Genomic DNA, 19,955 nt, shown 5'->3' with positions numbered 1-19,955 from the left:
GTCCAAGTTTAAAGTTCCCGCTGGTCCCGCCCCCTTTGAGCCGGTCAGAGCTGTTCGCTTCCGGGTTCTCCTCGCAGGTCCGCTCCTTCCAGCCAGGCAGACCTGCCGCGATTTGAATTTGGCGCCGACTCCGCCCCCTCCACCCAGTGAGTTCCTGCCGGTGACTTCTGTCAGGATTGGAGTACCTCCCCCAGGTCCGCCTCCAACTGGGTTTTTTCTACCGTTTATCTTCAAGGGGCTTTTCCAGCGCAATATACTGAGCCCAGACAGTCTGCTTTTTGGGATAACAAGGTTAAGCTCTCTTGTGAAGATTTTCAAAGTCTTCCAGCTGCTCCGGAGATGGCTGCTATTCTCACCTTGCTATGTTGATGGGGTGTTAATTGGATTCTGCTCTGGTGGAGGCCAAGTCATTTACATCTGCATGGGGCTATGACCATCCCATTGTCCTGCTTGCAGGCAGGCCCCTTACAGCATTACCATGCCCCTTTGTCTGTGTGTTAATCTCATCTAGTTGTCTGGCTCCTTCTTCCTTGTAGCTCCTGGGGGGGTTTGTAAATACCTATGCCCCTACTCAGCTCAGCGGACCAAGCCTGCTGGGAAATTTGGTTACGTTCCTTTGGCTGAAAAGTGTCCAGTTTACAGTCTCTGGGTTTTATTCTTGGGCAGTCCAAAAAGGGCCGAATTGCCCGAAAACCTTACAGATGCCCCTTCGATACGTCCCTACCTGCTTGGACCGTATCGACACAGGTGAAGGGCAATCATTTCCTTTTGTGTGGACCGTAGGCCCCCCCTCAACAACATGCGAAACTACAAGTCCCAAGACAGTTCCCTTAATCTAGGCTACCCCTAATTTCATTGAAAGGGAAAGACAAGACTATACTTAATTCAAACACACAGTAACATACACACATTTCACCGGAACCCCAAACGTAAGGGTCCCTGTACATATATCACAATCAAGTAACTGAAACCCGTGAATCCATACAACTATTTACATTTGAATCTCTTTATTTCACTAAGGATCCTCTTTTCTGGGCTGCACTTCGCTTCTTCCCGTTGAAGGCTCTTCATTTTTCCTCCGTCGTCGATACCTGCAGCTGAGAGGTTCAGTACAACTGAGGCGACAGCATAATGTACCCCCTGGTACAACATTTTCTTTGTGGGGACAAACACTAAACCATTCTCAGGCCCCCCTGGTGGTGATCGGACAGTTGTGAGGGTCGATTGGTTGGGCTGTGGGCAGGGGTCGCTTTACCTGAACCAGCAGTTTGGTAGCTTTTACAGTCATCCCTTCCCTGGGCGTTACACATCCCTCCCCACTGCGGTCAATTCATCCCGTTCCCTGGGTTCTGCCACCACCTAACAAAAGTGATCGATGCCCCTTGTGGACATGCCTTGGTAGACCCCCATAAACACAAATAAATGCCCTGGTCAGAAGCCCACCACTTATCCCAGCAAACGGTGATCCTACCCGGTGACCCCGTGATGGTCCGGTAGGTGTTGTTGTCCAGGCGTTCCCAGTCCGAGGACCGATCCCTCATGTCCAGGCTCAGCTTCCTGGGCCACCACCATCTCCCCAAAGGAACGTCCCCCTTACAGGTTAAACACACCCGCCTGCCCTCAGTCACCCTAATCCGGTCAGTCGCCACCTGTATCTCCTCGCAGAGTACAGAGGCCTCTCCATAGGTGAAGCTCTGGTGGCTGGAGTACCTGGTCGAGTTCGACCCCAGCCACCCAGGCCACCTCCCCAGGTGTGAGTAGCGGGCCTGCTCTGTGGCCACCTGGTTTCCCTGTCCGGTAGTGACAAGAGGGGCTCTGCCGCCAGAGCACCCATAGACAAAGGACTCTTCTGTCTCGCCTCTGCGTAGTTCTCCCGGTCCCACCATTGCCAAGATCAGCAAACTCCACATCGTCGGGTGCCCCATCTGTAAAAGAGACAAAACACATCCTTGCCTCTACAGAACTACCTACCTTAAAGTGCATGGGTTCTATCCAGCGGCAGCAGCAGCTTCCGCTTTGAAGTTGTGAAATCAACATGAAATTGCCGCAGCCTGTCTGTGGTTCTGTGTCCACAGCCCGGCTCCACCAGGGTCCTAGTGCCTGCTGCTATCCGGCGGCAGCAGCAGCTCCCGCTTTGAAGTTGCCGCAGCCTGTCTGTGGTTCTGTGTCCACAGCCCGGCTCCACCAGGGTCCTAGTGCCTGCTGCTCCATCATTATACCATTGCACTAGGCGCTTCTGTGATCCCACGATCCTAAATAACCCACACACCACTACACACTAATTAGAACTAGGAGGGGGGAAATGATATATACAATGCCACCCGTCTCCGGGTGGCCAAATTAAAACTGGGCCCCGCTAAACTGGGGCAGTTCACCTGTTTGGACCAACGGCTCGGGCCAGACCGTCCCCTCCCGGGGGTTCGGGCTGCCCCTTGCCTCTCCTTCCCCAACAGGGTTCGGGGATCCCTCAGCGTTCCCTTCTACTCGGGCCCCCTTACTGCGGGACCGGGTTCTAGGGAGGTGTGATGGGGACCATCTTAGAGGGGGCTTGGAGACCCGATTGCTCCTTCGTCCCCTGAATGGTTCCCAAGCCCAAGGTGATACCTCCACTTCCTCCGCCTCCTTAGCCTCTATACTAAGGCAGGCCACCTGACCCACAGGTAAGGGCTTGGGAATCGTTACTGTCCCTGGGCTGGGTGCTTGCAGCACCGTCGCTTTCTTTGGGACTGCCCCTTCGGGACAGCACCTTGTCACCGGTTGTGTGACCGTGGAGTCAGGGACCTCCCCCACCGTCGTTAATTCTACGGGGGGTTTCTCCACTACCACCCCCAGTCTTCCCCCCACCTTGCTCTTTCTTGCCCTTATGGGGTGGAACAATTTAAATTGACTGATGTGGCGTTCGCATGGGTCCCACCTTAAGGGATTTAAACTGCAAATAGCCGCTGAGGCAGCCTCCAGAATGGGACCCTGCACCTGGACCGGACCAGGGTCTGGGGCTAGAACTACCCCTGCGCTCCCTTTTTCCTGAGGCTGCTCCCTGGGTAGTCATACGGGTTCTTGTGGTGTGGGTGCGGGCAGGCCCTGGCCCGTTGCCATTGCCACCTGTCCCGACCCAGCTGCTAGGCTCTGCAAAAAGGCTAAAAGTTTTTTTAATTCGATGGTTTCCGGGGCAGCTGCTCCTGCCGCCGGGGTCTGACTCTTTACTGCGGGAGCCCTCTCCTCCTTGCTAGGGTTCTCACACTCCCTCTTGAAATGCCCGGCCTTACCACACCCGTAGCATACCGGTCTCTTGTCGGAGGTCCGGGTGCCCTCATGCTTCCACTCTCTCTTAGGGGGTGCTGGCGCGATTTCATGCACCTTACCCTTAAGGGGCTTTTCCTCACTCCTCTCCCCATTGCGATATGCGAGGGTGAGTTTCCTAAGGACCTCTGCCTCATTAAGGTCCGGGGTCTGCGGGTCGAACCAGTGTTCGGCTTTTGCCCTAACGTTAGGGAGACAGTTGGCTACTAGGGTCTTTAGCCAGTGGGCTGTTCTCTCCCCTAAATTCTGTCTATCCGCGGGGACCCCGCACGCCTCCACATAGACAATCCACAGCCTGTCTGCGAACATATTGGGAGATTCCCCTGGTTGCTGCTTGGTTTCCCCCACCCTCATGAAAGGGCTCCCCAGATTCAAACCCATTGCTTCCAGCACAGCAGTCTGTGCTGCCGCCCATGTGTCAGGTCTTCCCCCATTCCCAGAGGTCACTGCCCTGCATAGCTGTGCATCTAGGGTCATCAGGAGCATCCTCACCCGCTCCCCCTCGTCGCAGTCATTGATGCTGGCTGCCTGCTCCACCTCCATAAAGTGAAGCGAGGGATCCCCTTTTGGAGTTAGCCTGGGAACGTGGGCCACCATCCCCCTGAGCGCGGATGCCCCATGAGGAATGATTATGTCGCCCTCAACCGGTCCCCTATTTGCCAGCCCCACCGGGGGACCATACCTTCTCTGCCTTACAGGGCACATCTGTCCTATCTGGGGTTCCTGTTCCTCCTCCCCACTGTCTGACTCTTCTTCTCCTGTGTCCTCTCGCCCTACCACCCCTGGGTTAACTACCCACACAGGAGATGCTGTTACCTGGGGATCCCTCTCGGCTCCCCCTTGGGCCCGTCCCTTCCTGGACTCCCCGTTCCTCGCCTGCCGACCCGGACACGATCCCGGTGCCTCAGGAGGCGGTCTATTCCCCTTGGCCTTTGGGGAATCATCCGCTGCGAGGAACACCTTGCCCCTAGGGAACCCCCCTGGACCTACCAGGTGTACCTGTCCCCTGACCTTGGACAAGGTCTCCTCCAACTCCGTTATTCGTGCCTGGCACGGCCCATGAGCACAGTCCCCTACTTCCTCGCGAGCCACTCGGTACGCTGCCTGGATGTCCCGGAACTTCCCCTCCAGCTTCCTACACTGCTCTGTACTCCGAGCATAGAGTTCCTAGAGCCTCCGTTCCTTTTCTTTACCCTCCACTATCTGGCAGTGGAGATAGTCCTTCTCGCACCGGTTAGACTCGCTTTCCTGTAGGCTGCCCTGTTTAATTTCTGCCAATTCCTCCCGCAGTCGTTCCGCTGCGCTAGCGCTGTCCCCTGCGCTGGCCCTCACTTCTCCCAACTCCTGCTCTAATTCTTCGACCCTTCGCTCTGTTTGACTACCTGCTGGGACAGGCAGACCAGCCAAACTGCCTTCTCCAAGTGCCTTTTGTGCGCCTTACTTTCTGTCCATGCAGCCGCTGCCATTACAGGTCGCTCCGCATTGATTAATTCTGAGACCCAAGGTTTGGTGAGGTTGACCTTTTGCCACATATACGAGGAGATTCTCTCCTCCATTTTACTTCGTTCCCTCACCCCCTCTGCCAAGTCACACACTCCAAACCACCGGGGTCCTGCCGCGGTCGCCATTGTAGAGGGTGCCATCTCTGCTACTCCACTACTGGGCCGATATCTGGGGTTTGAGTATCTGTGTGTGTCTCTCTCCAGCTGGCACTGAAACTTCAGAGGCCAGGGGATGCCGCACTGGGACACCTCCACGGGAGAGAGCACTGAATCAAGCCTGCCGTTTATCCCTAACCGGAAGCCTGAGGCTTATATCACACAGATATCCAGACCCCCACCAATGCCCAGGTGATTCTCTCTCTTGCCGGTGGTGCAACACCCACCCGGTTCCTACTTCGCTGGAGTAGCTTTCCCAAGAGAGAGAATAGGACACTGCTGTTTATTACCTAACCAGCAGCCTGTCCTGAGTGAATTGTTCAAGATGACCCTAGATTCTCGAACCCGGAATTAAGGTGAGGAATATCTTAACAATGACTTGGTCAGAGATCGCTGGTGAGAGATTGAAGAATTTAAACGACTCCAATTATCAGCAAATCAAGGTTTATTGCAAAACCCAGGTCAAAATCATCAAACAGAAGAAATTATAATAAAATCTTAAACTCTAACACAAACTAAGTCTATTCAGAAAGTACTATAACGGACACAACGTAAAATCTTATTGTTACACAGTTTTAGCAATGACACAGAACACAAATCAAGTCCCCTTCCCCAAAGCCTCAACCACTATCAAGGTCAAGGGAGTTTTGCAAGCTGCTGCAGGGTACTTACAGTCACAGGCTGCAGGAGGTCAAGTCAAAGGTGGAGAGGTCAAGCCAAGAGACCCTCAATCGAAACACAGCCCCTTTTATATCCGTTTTACCTGGCCCTTTCCTGTGTTCGGCCAGCCCCTTTTGCATTGAATTGGTAAGGTTTAAAGTTCCCGCTGGTCCCGCCCCCTTTGAGCCGGTCAGAGCTGTCGACTTCCGGGTTTTCCTCCCCCTTTGCGTTGTATCGGTCCAAGTTTAAAGTTCCCGCTGGTCCCGCCCCCTTTGAGCCGGTCAGAGCTGTTCGCTTCCGGGTTCTCCTCGCAGGTCCGCTCCTTCCAGCCAGGCAGACCTGCCGCGATTTGAATTTAGCGCCGACTCCGCCCCCTCCACCCAGTGAGTTCCTGCCGGTGACTTCTGTCAGGATTGGAGTACCTCCCCCAGGTCCGCCTCCAACTGGGTTTTTTCTACCGTTTATCTTCAAGGGGCTTTTCCAGCGCAATATACTGAGCCCAGACAGTCTGCTTTTTGGGATAACAAGGTTAAGCTCTCTTGTGAAGATTTTCAAAGTCTTCCAGCTGCTCCGGAGATGGCTGCTATTCTCACCTTGCTATGTTGATGGGGTGTTAATTGGATTCTGCTCTGGTGGAGGCCAAGTCATTTACATCTGCATGGGGCTATGACCATCCCATTGTCCTGCTTGCAGGCAGGCCCCTTACAGCATTACCATGCCCCTTTGTCTGTGTGTTAATCTCATCTAGTTGTCTGGCTCCTTCTTCCTTGTAGCTCCTGGGGGGGTTTGTAAATACCTATGCCCCTACTCAGCTCAGCGGACCAAGCCTGCTGGGAAATTTGGTTACGTTCCTTTGGCTGAAAAGTGTCCAGTTTACAGTCTCTGGGTTTTATTCTTGGGCAGTCCAAAAAGGGCCGAATTGCCCGAAAACCTTACACTCTCCTTCAGCAATCCTGCCTCTGGGGCCTCCGAGTACCTCCTATCCACCCGCAGGATCTTGTCCACCAACCTTGCCATCTCTGCTCGCTCCTCCTTTTCCCAATGTGCCTGCATCGAATGAACCCCCAAATCACTGCCTTGAGTGCTTCCCACAGTGTGGCAGCAGAGACCTCACCTGTATCATTTAGTTCCACATACCCCTAAATGGCAGCCCTCGCCCACTCACATACCTCCTCATCCATTAACAACCCTACATCCAGCCTCCACTGAGGGAGCTGCCCCCACCCGATCCACCTGTAAGTCCACGCAATCCGGCATGTGGTCCGAAACCACAATTGCCGAGTACCCCAAGTCGACCACCCCTGCCAATAACGTCTTGCCCATCACAAAAAAATCAATCCATGAGTACATCGTGTGCACATGGGAGAAGTATGAAAACTACTTTGCCGTCTGCCTCCCAAACCTCCATGGGTCCACCCACCCCCTTATGCGCCCCATGAACCCATTCAGCTCCTTCACCATCGCCGACACCCTCCCCGACGTCGGGCTCGACCGGTCTAACCCTGGGTCAATGACCGTGTTAAAGTTCCCCCCCAATAATTAACTGGTGCGAGCCCAGGTCCGGTTCTTCCCCAGCACTCGTCTCATGAACTCGACATCATCCCAATTTGGGGCATAAACATTTACCAGGACCACCGACATTCCCTCCAGCTTCCCACTAACCATCATGAACCTTCCCCCCAAACCTGCCATAATGTTCCCCACCTCAAACGCCACCCGTTTATTTACCAGCACCCCCCCACCCCCTGTGTCATCTTGTCTAATCCAGAATGGAAGACAAGCCCTACCCACCCTTTCCTTAGCCTTGTCTGATCCTTGGAGGAAGTAGATGTTCTGAGGAAGGATGAATTAGAAATTTTGAAAAACCTGAGGGTCGACATGTCCCCTGGGCCAGATGGGATATACCCAAGGATTCTTTGGGAGACAAGGGATGAGATTGCAGAGCCTTTGGCTTTGATCTTTGGGTCCTCGCTGTCCACGGGGATGGTGCCAGAGGACTGGAGAGTGGCGAATGTTGTTCCTCTGTTTAAGAAAGGGAATAGGAATGACCCTGGTAACTATAGGCCAGTTAGTCTTACTTCGGTGGTTGGGAAGATAATGGAAAAAGTCCTGAAGGATAGGATTTATGACCATTTGGAAAAATGCAGCTTAATCCGGGATCGTTCACATGGATTCGTGAAGGGTAGGTTTGGCCTCACAAATTTGATTGAATTCTTTAAGAAGGTAACTAAGTGTGTAGATGAAGGTAGAGCAGTTGATGTCGTATACATGGATTTTAGTAAGGCGTTTGATAAGGTTCCCCATGGTCGGCTCATGAAGAAAGTAAGGAGGTGTGGGATAGAGGGAAATTTGGCCAATTGGATAAGTAACTGGCTATCACATAGAAGACAGAGGGTGGTTGTGGATGGAAAATTTTCAGACTGGTGACCAGTTACCAGCGGTGTACCACGGGGATCAGTGCTGGGTCCTGTGCTATTTGTGATTTTTATCAATGACTTGGAGGAGGGGGCTGAAGGGTCGGTCAGTAAATTTGCTGATGACACCAAGATTGGTGGAGTAGTGGATGAGGTGGAGGGCTGTTGTAGGCTGCAAAGGGACATTGATAGGATGCAGAGCTGGGCCGAAAAATGGCAGATGGAGTTTAACACTGACAAGTGCGAGGTGATTCATTTTGGTAGAAAGAATTTGAATGCGGATTACAGGGTCAACAGCAGGGTTCTGAGGAATGTGGAGGAACAGAGAGATCTTGGGGTTCATGTCCACAGATCTCTGAAGGTTGCCACTCAAATGGATAGAGCCAGAAGCATTTATTAACAGGGGGCTTGAGTTTAAGAGCCGCGGGGTTATGCTGCAACTGTACATGTGAGACCACATTTGGAGTATTGCGTGCAGTTCTGGTCACCTCATTATAGGAAGGATGTGGAAGCATTGGAAAGGGTGCAAAGGAGATTTACCAGGATGCTGCCTGGTTTGCAGGATAGTTCTTATGAGGAAAGGTTGAGGGAGCCAGGGCTTTTCTCTTTGGAGCGGAGGAGGATGAGAGGCAACTTAATAGAGGTTTATAAGATAATGAGGGGGATAGATAGAGTGGACGTTCAGAGACTATTTCCTTGGGTAGATGTAGCTGTTACAAGGCGGCATAACTAAACGATTCAGGGTGGGAGATATAGCAGGGATGTCCGAGGTAGGTGTCATGATACTCAAACACACACATCATGATAGACAGACCAACAGACAAATCAGCACACACAACACGACAACCAATTACGGACAAGGACAGAGACAGTATAAGAGAAGAAACACGACACCTGGTGGCCAGTCCATCTAGAGACCAGGACAAGGACAGGACCTGATTAACAACACACTCAGGGAGTCACCACGTGCAGAGTATCAAGACAGAACTGTAAATAGCATGTTAGAATAAAACAGCGTTGTACCAAATGCAACCGTGTTGGCTCATCTGTACATCAGAACACCCAACACCACATGGTACCTAGTGAGTGGATCGATACCTGCCGGCAAAGCTGCCACCCTGAGCCATGGACACCCACAACAAACCGCAGCCGTTGCAAGTTGCTGGGAACCTGGGCACCACTTGGAAGCTCTTCAAGCAGCGATTTGAACTGTACATGCGAGCCAACGAAAAACAGAGTGCCTCGGACGAAACAAAGATTGTGATGCTCCTCACTACCGCAGGTCAGCACGCCATCGATGTATACATGGGCGGCATGGACTGGTTGGGCCGAAGGGCCTGTTTCCATGCTGTAAACTTCTATGATTCTATGATTCTAACTCCTTGGCGTTCGCGGAAGGCGAGAACCAATCCAAGTATGACACTGTCCTCCTCAAGCTCGACCAGCACTTCAATGTTGAGGTAAATGAAAGCTTTGAAAGGTATATCTTTCAGCAACGCCTGCAAGGTAAGGATGAGCTCTTTCAACCCTTTCTGACGCACCTCCGCATACTCGCGCAGTCCTGCGGTTACGGCACCACCTCAGAGTCCATGATCCGGGACCAGATCGCTTTTGGCGTTGCCTCCAGTGGCCTATGCCAGCAGCTTCTTAAAATTAAAGGCCTGACCTTAGCATCTGCGGTGGAAGCCTGTGTCCTCCATGAAAATGCGACCAGCCGCTTTGCCCAATTTCAGGCGACCGAATCGGCACGGAGGGGGTCCCAAGCGATCGAATCGGCAAGTCAGGCCGCCCACGAGGCCGAACGCATCCAGGCAATCGAGTATCTCCCGGCCCGCGGCCCGGACGAGGGCGGCCGTTTCGTGCGCTTTTCGAGGTCTCCCACGCTTGTGCGCGCCAAAACCAACGGCAACATCGAGGGACGCAATGTGCAGGCGCGCCCGATGCAAGACCAAACTGCACATGCGCAGTGGCGTAACGAACGCCGTGACGTATGACGTGCGGCAACTGTGGAGCTGCACATTTAAAAGGGCAATGTCCTGCAAAAAACCGACAATGCCTACGCTGTGGCAAGATGGGCCACTACGCTGCCTACTGTCGAGTGGTTCAACCGATGGATCCTACACATCTCCGACAACCTCGCAGACACGTGAGGACCATTCAGCCCGCACATCAGGACATCCAGCCCAATGACACAGATGACCAAGATGCCTTCCGGGTTGCGGTCATTGATGTGAACAGGGTCAACACCATCAATCCGGCCGATGAATGGAGTGCCACCCTGACGGTCAACCGAAATTCGTCGCACACCTACTAGATTGGACTTATGAGACTGTTCACACGTTAAAGTTTCGAAACTATTGTATTGTAACATGTTACTGTTTTATCATTTCAGATCTCGTTTGACCGGACCACACTTCAAAGTTTTTTCTTGTTTTGTTATGGTACAACCTCGTTAGCATGACACACCCGACATCACCCCATGTATATAGTTACGCCACATGTACATGCTATAAATATCACGCACACACACTTTTAGCTGCACTCAGGACACATTCCTATTTATAACCACGTAGGCACATAATCTTGTAAAAAAGGGGGGATGTCATGATATTCAAACACACACATCATGACAGACAGACCAACAGACAAATCAGCACACACAACACGACAACCAATCACAGACAAGGACAGAGACAGTATAAGAGAAGAAACATGACACCTGGTGGCCAGTCCATCTAGAGACCAGGACAAGGACAGGACCTGATTAACAACACACTCAGGGAGTCACCACGTGCAGAGTATCAAGACAGAACTGCAAATAGCATGTTAGAATAAAACAGCGTTGTACCAAATGCAACCGTGTTGGCTCATCTGTACATCAGAACACCCAACATCACAGTAGGTTCTTTACTCAGAGAGTGGTTAGGGTGTGGAATGGACTGCCTGCTGTGATAGTGGAGTCGGACACTTTAGGAACTTTCAAGCGTTTATTGGATATGCACATGGAGCACACCAGAATGACAGGGAGTGGGATAGCTTGATCTTGGTTTCGGACAATGCTCGGCACAACATCGAGGGCCTAAGGGCCTGTTCTGTGCTGTACTGTTCTATGTTCTATGTTCCATGTTCTATGATACCCGATCTTCAAGTGTGTTTCTTGTAAAAAGTCCATGCTCCCCCTTCAAACTCATCCGGTGCACGAAAATACGCGACCGTTTAACCGGCCCATTCAACTCCCTCATGTTCCATGTGACCAGCCAGGTCGGAGGGCATCCCGCTCCCCTCCTCCCCAGCCGATCAACCATACCCCTTCTTAGCTAGCTCCCGGCCCATGCCACGTGCCCCTCCGGCCCACCTTCGATGTCCACCGTCACCACTTACTCGCATGATACACCACAGCCCCCCCCCACCCCTTCCCTGAAACAAAACAGATACCCCATCCCCCTCTACTACACTACCCACCTGATCACCCCCCACTGCACTCCCATTAACTAGCCTGCCCAGATAGACTGGCAGCCCCTGCCCAAAGCGCCTAAGCCTTCTAACCCTGCTGATTCTCCTCTCCCACCCCGCTCGCACACCTCACAAACAACAATGCAACAAGAACAAAATGGTGCACTCACCCCCAATCGCAACAAAGCATCTCGAAGGAGAAAAGTTTTCCAACAACCGACAAAACAATAGAAAAAGAAAAAAACAGAAAAAGCATTCATCTCCTCACCAACCTCATCAGTTCAATGTCCTCCTTCACCTGCCAGTCCATTGTCTCTTAAAAACTCCATCGCCTCCTCTGGTGTTCCAAAATAATCTTCTCGGCTATTAAACGTTACCCAGAGGTGAGTCAGGTACAACATCCCAAACTTCACCCCCTTTTTAAAGGGCACCTTCACCCAATTAAACTCCTCTTCGCCAGGTCTCTGCCCAGGTCCTGGTACACCCCAAGTTCATTCCCTTCCCAGGTGCATCTCCTTGTCTGCCTCGCCCATCTCAATATCTTCCCCTTGGCCAGAAAACCGTGAAGACACACCACCATCGCTCTCGACGGCCCATTCCCTTGCAACTTCCTAGAAGTGCCCTGTGCGCTCAGTCGACCTCCAGAGGCCAGTCAAAGGCCCCCTCCTCATTAACTTCTCCAGCACCTGAGCTACATACAAGCCAGCGTCCACTCCCTCAATGCCTTCAGGTATTCCGCGATTCTTATGTTCTGCCTCCGTGAGTGATTCTCCAGATGCTCCACCTTCTCCTTTAGCAGTTTCTGAGTCTCCCACATCACACTTATTTTGGCCGCCAACGAGGCAAGCTGCTCCTCGTGCTCCCCCACCGCCTCCTCCACTTTCTCAATAGCCTGTCCCTGGGACTCCAGCCTCTTCGCCACAGGGTCAATTCCCACTTTCAACTGTTCCACCGTCTTGGTCAGGTCCTCCGGGGCCTCTCTCCTCTGTCGGCTAAATTTTTCATTAAAAAAGTTCACCAATTGGTCTTGCGACCATTGGGCAGGCAAGGTAGATGCTTTCCCTCTGCCATCTTGACATGTGTCGCACAAAGATTCTCTTGCTACAACTGCTCCCTTCTCAGCCCACTTCTGGTCTGTGGATCCATCCACCAGCCCCAGCAGTGGAGTCCAACTTTTCTCCAATCACACTCCACCTTTTTCTGCAAAGCATCGGCAAACGGGGAAAAAGTCCAAAAAAAACAGCCTCGATCGAGAGCTGCTAAATATGCAACCACTCACACCATAGCTGCCACCAGATGCCCGGGGAGCTTTTGGGGCCCCGCAACCCCCACCCATAGGCAATGTAACACCCCACATACATGGGCACAACCCCACAGCCCTCCAAGTGAGGAAATCCTGCTATGGCGCCCCTTGAGGACCTTCATCTTCAGCCCCCCCCCCCCCACTCACCCTTACAGCCCCCCCCTCCAGGACCCCCATGCGTTGCCCCCCAACCTCCTGGAGGCCCTTATTTACCTGCACTGCACTCCCATCCTACAAACCTCCCCTCCACCCTCCTTCCATGGGCATGGACCCCTCGGGCCCTGACAATTGGCAGTGGTACCTTTGTACCTGGGCACTCTTGCACTGACACCCTGGTAGAGCCCCTGCCAGCTTGGCAGCGCCAGGGTGACAGTGCCAAGGTCTTAGTTGGACAGTGACAAGTTGGTCGCGTTCCAGGGGGAACCCTGTACTATACCTGGCCACCCAGGGGCCTCCGTTGGCCTGGGGGACCCCCAGGTGCTGTTCTAATCCATCCACATTTGTGTGGACCAGTACTGAATGGTGCCCGACTGCAGCCTTGCAGGTGAGGCTAGTAGATCCCAGGAGACTGGTAGATTCTTGACAAACTGCCTAAGTAGGTTTAAAGCCTACTCAGGGGCACTGTTTGGTCATGCCTGATTTGGGCGGGATTCTGATTCTGACGCCTCATGGAACTAGGGTATATCCCGTGAGGTGTAAAGGCTGCTGGGAAGCCCGTGTGTGACCTCTCTTGGGATCGACCAGCTATGTTGCTCGAGCGCTCAAGCGCAACGCGGCCGGAAGATCACACCCCCTCAGCCGAGAAAAAGTGTCGTTAAATAGAGGGGTGTTTCTCGGAGCTGCAGCTACTGCGAAACACCCTGCGAAATGCACCCAAAACCAGACATAGATTTTTTGCCTGTTAAATCGCGCCCTCTATCCTTAACTCAAGAAAGCCTGGTTAACTTGGCTCCTTTTAAAACACGAATATTGGGATTGGGAAAAGGGATCCACAAAAGGAAGGATCCTTTTTAGATTACTCTTGTGCGATGAGCAGAGGCAGCTGAACAAATAAAGGGAGCCAGTTCATTTATCCTCTCCTGGGCATAATAAGGACACCTCAGCCAGATGGTAACAAATTGAAGGAACTCGCCCAGATGAACAAATTTGGGGAAACTCACCTGGGCACCGGTCATAACAGGTAAAACATATGAATGTTAGTTAAAAGGGCTCAGAGTTAATGATTCTTATGAGGTGAGTGAAGGGCTTCATACATTGAGTAGTGTGTGAGATTATCGGTGCAATTGGTACAAGGTGAAGTTTGAAGATGCATGCACTGACCTTATCTGTTTGTGTGTGATCATTCAACTTCTTACATCATTGCATCAAGATCCTCAGGGTTTGATTCAACCGCCATATCTATCATCTCCCACTGCCCGAACACATTATGGATACAGAGCGGTGGTGGTGGGTTAAGTGGTGGTGAACGAGCTCCTTGAACCATTACAATCATGTGCTGCAAGTACTTTTACAGTGCTATTCGGAATGGAGTTCCAGGATTTTGATCCGGTGGCAGAGAAGGAGTGACAATACAGCTGTAAGTCAGGACGGTGTGTGCCTTGGAAGGAAACCTCCAGGTTATGGTGTTCCATCTATCCGGTTTCTTTGTCATTTTAGGTGGCCACCGGTTTGGAATATGTTGTTGAAGAAGTTTTGGCAAGTTGCTCTAGTGCATCTTGTGTATGGTGGTGGTGCTGGTTGTGGAGGAAGTGAATGTTTAAGGTGGTGGATAGAGTGTAGTTCAGTCAAACATTGCCCAGGATGGTGTCAAGCTTCTTGAGTGCAGCTGCACTCTTCCAGGCAAGTTTACAGTATTCCTGACCCGTGCCTTGTAGATGACGGACAAGGGGCGGAATTCTCCGAGCCCGCGCTGGGTCGGAGAATCGGCTGGGGGGGGGGGGGGGCGCAAATCCCGCCACGCTGCTCTGACGCCGGGCCGCCGATTCCCCGGCGAGAATTGGCAGCAATCGCGCTGGCGCGGTCGCTGCGGCGCCAGTTCAGGGCCGGTGAAAGAGGCCCCCGCGGCGATTCTGCGCGCTCGACAGGCCGAGTGGCCACCGAGTCCCGCTGGCGTCCTTTGCGTATGGTCCTATCCGTATGGCCCTACCCGGCGGAAGCTCGGCGTTCTGGCTGGGGGGGTCGTCCTGGTGAGAGGGTGGGGGGAGCCGACTCCGTGGGGCCCTATGTTCATCCAGGCCGGGCCCCTGTAGGGCTCTGCCATGTTACCCGCGGGCTGGCGTGGAGATGGCTGTGGCGCGCATGCGTGGACCCGTGCCGCCGTGGCGCGTATGCGTGGACCCACGCCGGCCATGGAGGGCTGGTTTTCGGTGCTGAAGCAGCGCACAGCACTCCGGCACCATTCTAGCCCCGAGGAAGGGGAGAACGGCTGGGCCTGGAAGCCCGTTGACGCCAGCGTCGCTCGCGCCGGTTTTGACGCTGGTGTCAACACTTGGCCGGGATTTCGGAGCATCCCAGCCAAGGTTTGGGGATCCAGAAGTTGAGTTACTCACCACAAAATTCCCAGCTTCTGACCTGCTGTTGCAGCTACAGTGTCTATATGGCTGATCCAGCTAATCTTTCGTCAGGAGAGATGATTAGATTCTCTCTTGTTGGAGATTGTCATTGCCTGGCATTTGTATGGTGTCAATGTCACTTACCAACTATAAGCCCAGGTCTTGCTGCATGTGGCAATGACTGCTTCTGTATCTGAGGAGTTGTGGATGGAAGCAAACTCTGTGCAAACATCAGTGAACATCCCCACATCTGGCTTTATGATGATGGAAGGTCACAATGAAATAGACAAAGTCGGTTGACCTAGAATGTCACAGTGCAGCTCTTGCAATTTAGATTTAGATTTATTGTCACGTGCACCGAGGTACAGTGAAAAGTATTGTTCTGCGTTACAGTCCAGGCAGATCGCTCCATACAAGAGAAACATAGGACATACGATAAATACACAATGTAAAAACATAGGGTGAAGCATACAGAGTAAGGTGCCACAACAGTAGAGAAGATACACAGAGAGATCAGTTCAGTCCATAAGAGGGCCATCAGGAGTCTGGTAACAGCAGGGAAGAAGCTGTTTTTAAATCTGTTAGTGCGTGTTCTGAGACTTTTGAATCTTCTGCCCAATGGATGAGGTTGAAGAGAGAATAATCCGGGTGGGAGGGGTCTTTGATTATGCTGCCCACTTTATCAAGGCAGCAGGAGGTGTAGATAGAGTCAATGGATGGGAGTGTTGCTCTCTTTGGTTGGCTCTGAATATGGCGGTCAATATGGTCACCTTCGATAATTCTTATTACGTTTGCCCTAGAGTCGCCAGGTATCTTTCGATACCGCCACAAGGTTCAAAACCGAGTACTGATCAAAGACTCGATACACCAGTTAGTTAGTTCAAAGTCAATGCTTATTTATTTACACACACAGTTAAATCTACTCATGCACGAAAACTCTACAGACTAATCTATCACGACTGCTAAAGCCTATACTTAGCTTTGTGCGCCCACTCAGTCAGAGGAACAATGGCCGTTGTTCGGTTCTGAGGCTGCTGGGGTCGAAGTGGTGAAGGGGAACAGCTAAGGTCGTCCGCCTGGTAGCGAGCATTGATCTTGGACTTACTTGCTTCTGGTGCAGCTGTGGACGGGTCTCTCCGCTGTGAGAGCCAAGTCCAAGAGAACGATTCTCTCTTGGGGGCTCCTTCTTATACCCAAACGGGCTTCGCGCTCTTTTGGGCGGGCCTTGAACTTGACTCCAATCAATTGGGCCATTTCTTGATCATTCCTATTGATTTCATCCAATAAAGGGGTGGGTGCCCTGATGGCTGGGAGTGTCCTAGGTGGCCGTTGGCCTGCTTTGCTTCGGTCTCCTCTGGCGCCAGGGTGTCTGCCTTAGTATCGGTTACTCAAATGTTACTCTTTTGTTCCCGGAGATGGGCCATTAGTATGCTAATGGGCCTACAGTTTTGGTCTTGTCTGGGAGCTGCGGCTCCAATAAACAGACAAGCTCTGAACTTGCTTGTTTTCTCAGCATTGTCCATTTTCCCTGCAATCTTTGCAAAGTGTCCATTTTGTAATCAGGAAGTGGTCATCCCAGATTGCTACAGGAGGCAGTTTCGCGTGATGGATGGGGCTGTGTTCACGGCTCTCTGTAGTTTCTTTCTTGGGCCGAGCAGTTACATACCAAGCTGGTATCCTGAAATAATATCCTGGAAGTGAGATGATTGGCTATGGACATCTTCCTTTGTGTCAGGTGTAACTCCAACCTGTGGAGAGTTTTCCCCTGATTCACAATCACTTCAATTTTGCCAGGATCCTGGTTTCACACTCAATGAAATGGTGCCTTGATGCGAGTCACTCACAATATTCGCCCAATGCTAATGTGCCCAGCCACTGAAAAACATGGGAACAGAGATAATTCAAATGGCAAGGTAGTTTCAAGTTGGTCTGTTGCTGCATTGCAATAAAAGGACATAGGTGATCGTGCATTGCATTGCCTGCACCTGATTCCAGATGCAATCTAGTTTAGCCCTTTATTGTTTCTTCTTTTTGTCAAAATGGGGTTTCTTGCACAGTCCTGACGAGTTTATGGTACGCAGCAACAGTACATCTGAGGAAATTCATGGCCAATATTTATTGTTATTTCAATGTCCTTAGAAATGATAATATTTGACTTTGCACTTGTCTTTCTCTTCAAAGGTATGGGGCATTAGCCGACACCAAAATCGCGAAGCACGAATGGGCGGAGAATCGGTTCTGAGTCACGGCAGGCGCCAATTTGACGTCAAATCACAATTCTCCATCACCTCGACAGCGGCATCAAGGCGTTCCGGAATGCACGCACAGTAAATACCGTTGGCATATCATTGGCTGGGCCTCTGCGATTCTCTGCCTCCACTGGGGTGAATTCCCGATGGCGAAGTTCATTTGTGCTTTTAAAAATCATGACACCGGTGTCGTGGCTGCTGAGGGAGAGAGAGGGTGGACAGAAAGTGTCCAACATCGCCATAGTTTGCTGACAGTTATGCTGGTTTGCTGACAGTTGTGCTGGTGGCTGGGGGGCTTCTGGCACAGCAAGGGGGGATAGCGGTGGGTGGCCAAGAGGTGGGCTGTGGGGTCAGCGGGCATGGAAAAGCATTGCCGCAGCTGGCAAGACAGCTATGCAGCTGTGCACACTGCTAACAGCCCACTTTGAACTTAGTGCCACGGGTTGTATAGGTGTCCCCCCCAGGTCACCCCCCGGTTGCCCTCTGACCCCAGCCGACCCATCAGCTGTAAGGGCGTGCTCCAGCACAACCAGTGCCATCTTGTTGGCTGGGTTGAGTGTGTGTGGGGATTGTAATGTGTATGTGCAGCTGCAGCTTGTCAGCCTCCCGAGTGTCAATCATGGACCCGGTGAATCCCGCACCATTTTTCATTGGAATCAATTGTGTTCCATGTGGCACTGGTGCTAGCCCCTTAACAGTAGCCGAATCGGCCCAGGTGTGGTACTAGTTTTGCTGTCGTGAAAGTCCACAAATTCTGCTTTGGTTTCAACACTTAGTCTCAGAAACGGAGAATTCATTATATTTCTGAATCAGCAGTCCATATTAATGGTAATATTTCTACAAAATATGATTTACAGAATTCTGCAGAAAATCCCATTAGAAAAAGGAATGATTTATGATGAAAGGCACAATCATACATGCTCAGGGCTACACGTGCAATGATAAGAATCAAATAGATCTTGGAGATGTATTTTGTGCTGCATAACTGTGTGAAGAGTTAACATTGATAAGACATTGGCTGAAATTCTATCCTTAATAAATCACTAAGCAAACGAGGCTTCTGTGATAAAGTCATCACCTGCAAATTTCATCCTGCCAGTTGCACGCATGAATGATCACTGATGGATATTTAATGCAATCATGCAGCAAGCTTTTAATTTGTAACAAAGACCATTTCACACTTATAAAATGATATATCTAACAGGAAATGACTACATGCAAAATCTGCAAGAAGATTAGTGAGATTGTATCGCATAAGTTTCCTTGGACTACATAATAACTCAGAAAACAGAGCCACACATTCACCCATCGACACTTTTTATTTTAAGCTCATCAAAAAAGATGACAGCTTTTGAATCCCTGTTATCTGCTGGCTTTTATACAATTTAGTTAGAATAATGAAGCAATATAGGAAGTTGTAAATAAAGTATAACCTTTGGTTTTGTATTATTTTTCTTAATGTTTTGACTATTAATGTAAATATAATATCCTGATAATCACATTTATTGGGAATACAAATCACCATGTCGAAACATTGTTGTATTCATTTACACAAAATTGATTTTACAGTGTAAGAATCTAATGTTGAAGTAAATTTGTGCATAAACACATAATAAAACTTGCAGACATGAAAGTATCTGACTTGTTAGTTTCGTTGCTTCAATATCATGATAGGAAGCTCTTTTCCCAGTTTGAGGAGAGTTGCCTCTAATTCATTATAATACATCGTCAGATCACAATGGCCAAGCTCAAGACCATTAGCATGGTCCAGATATGCAAGGGGATAAAGTAGAAGGTATTCACAACCTCATTTACATATAGTTTATATATTTATATATATATTTATGTGCTTCTAATATATCGCTGAGAAGTACAGAACTTGAGTATTTCTGAAAAAAGAGCTGCCAAAGCTTTGTATCTTGTACTCATCAGGACAAAAGCAAGAATACCAAATCTCAAAGGGGAACAACAATTCACACTGTATGAGAAGAGTATGTTGATTGGTTGGCAAGTGGACTCAGTTTCGTGGAGTCATCACCATGGAGAATGCACCAGACAATAATTAACAGCCATTTTTGTTTAAATTCAAAGTGGGCATCTACTCTGGTCAAGGCATTGCCCTGTGGAATGAACCAGGGAATGCCTGTTTCCCTTAGCTTTTGTTTAGTTGAAAAAATAATGATGCATGGGCATGTTCTTTCTTTACCAAAGAACATAGCTCCATGTGTGAATATATGTAGCTTCTAGTGAGCTACATTGTGAGCCTTACTGATAATTTAGAATTGGTTGTCAGTGTACTTTTTAGCACAATCAGGATTGTTTCGGAAGTGTTGTTCAATTATGGAATCACATCTAAGGTTAGACAT

Source organism: Scyliorhinus torazame, chromosome 3, assembly GCF_047496885.1.
Source record: "Scyliorhinus torazame isolate Kashiwa2021f chromosome 3, sScyTor2.1, whole genome shotgun sequence".
Taxonomy (NCBI): Eukaryota; Metazoa; Chordata; class Chondrichthyes; order Carcharhiniformes; family Scyliorhinidae; genus Scyliorhinus; species Scyliorhinus torazame.
Note: the sequence above shows the minus strand (reverse complement) of the source record.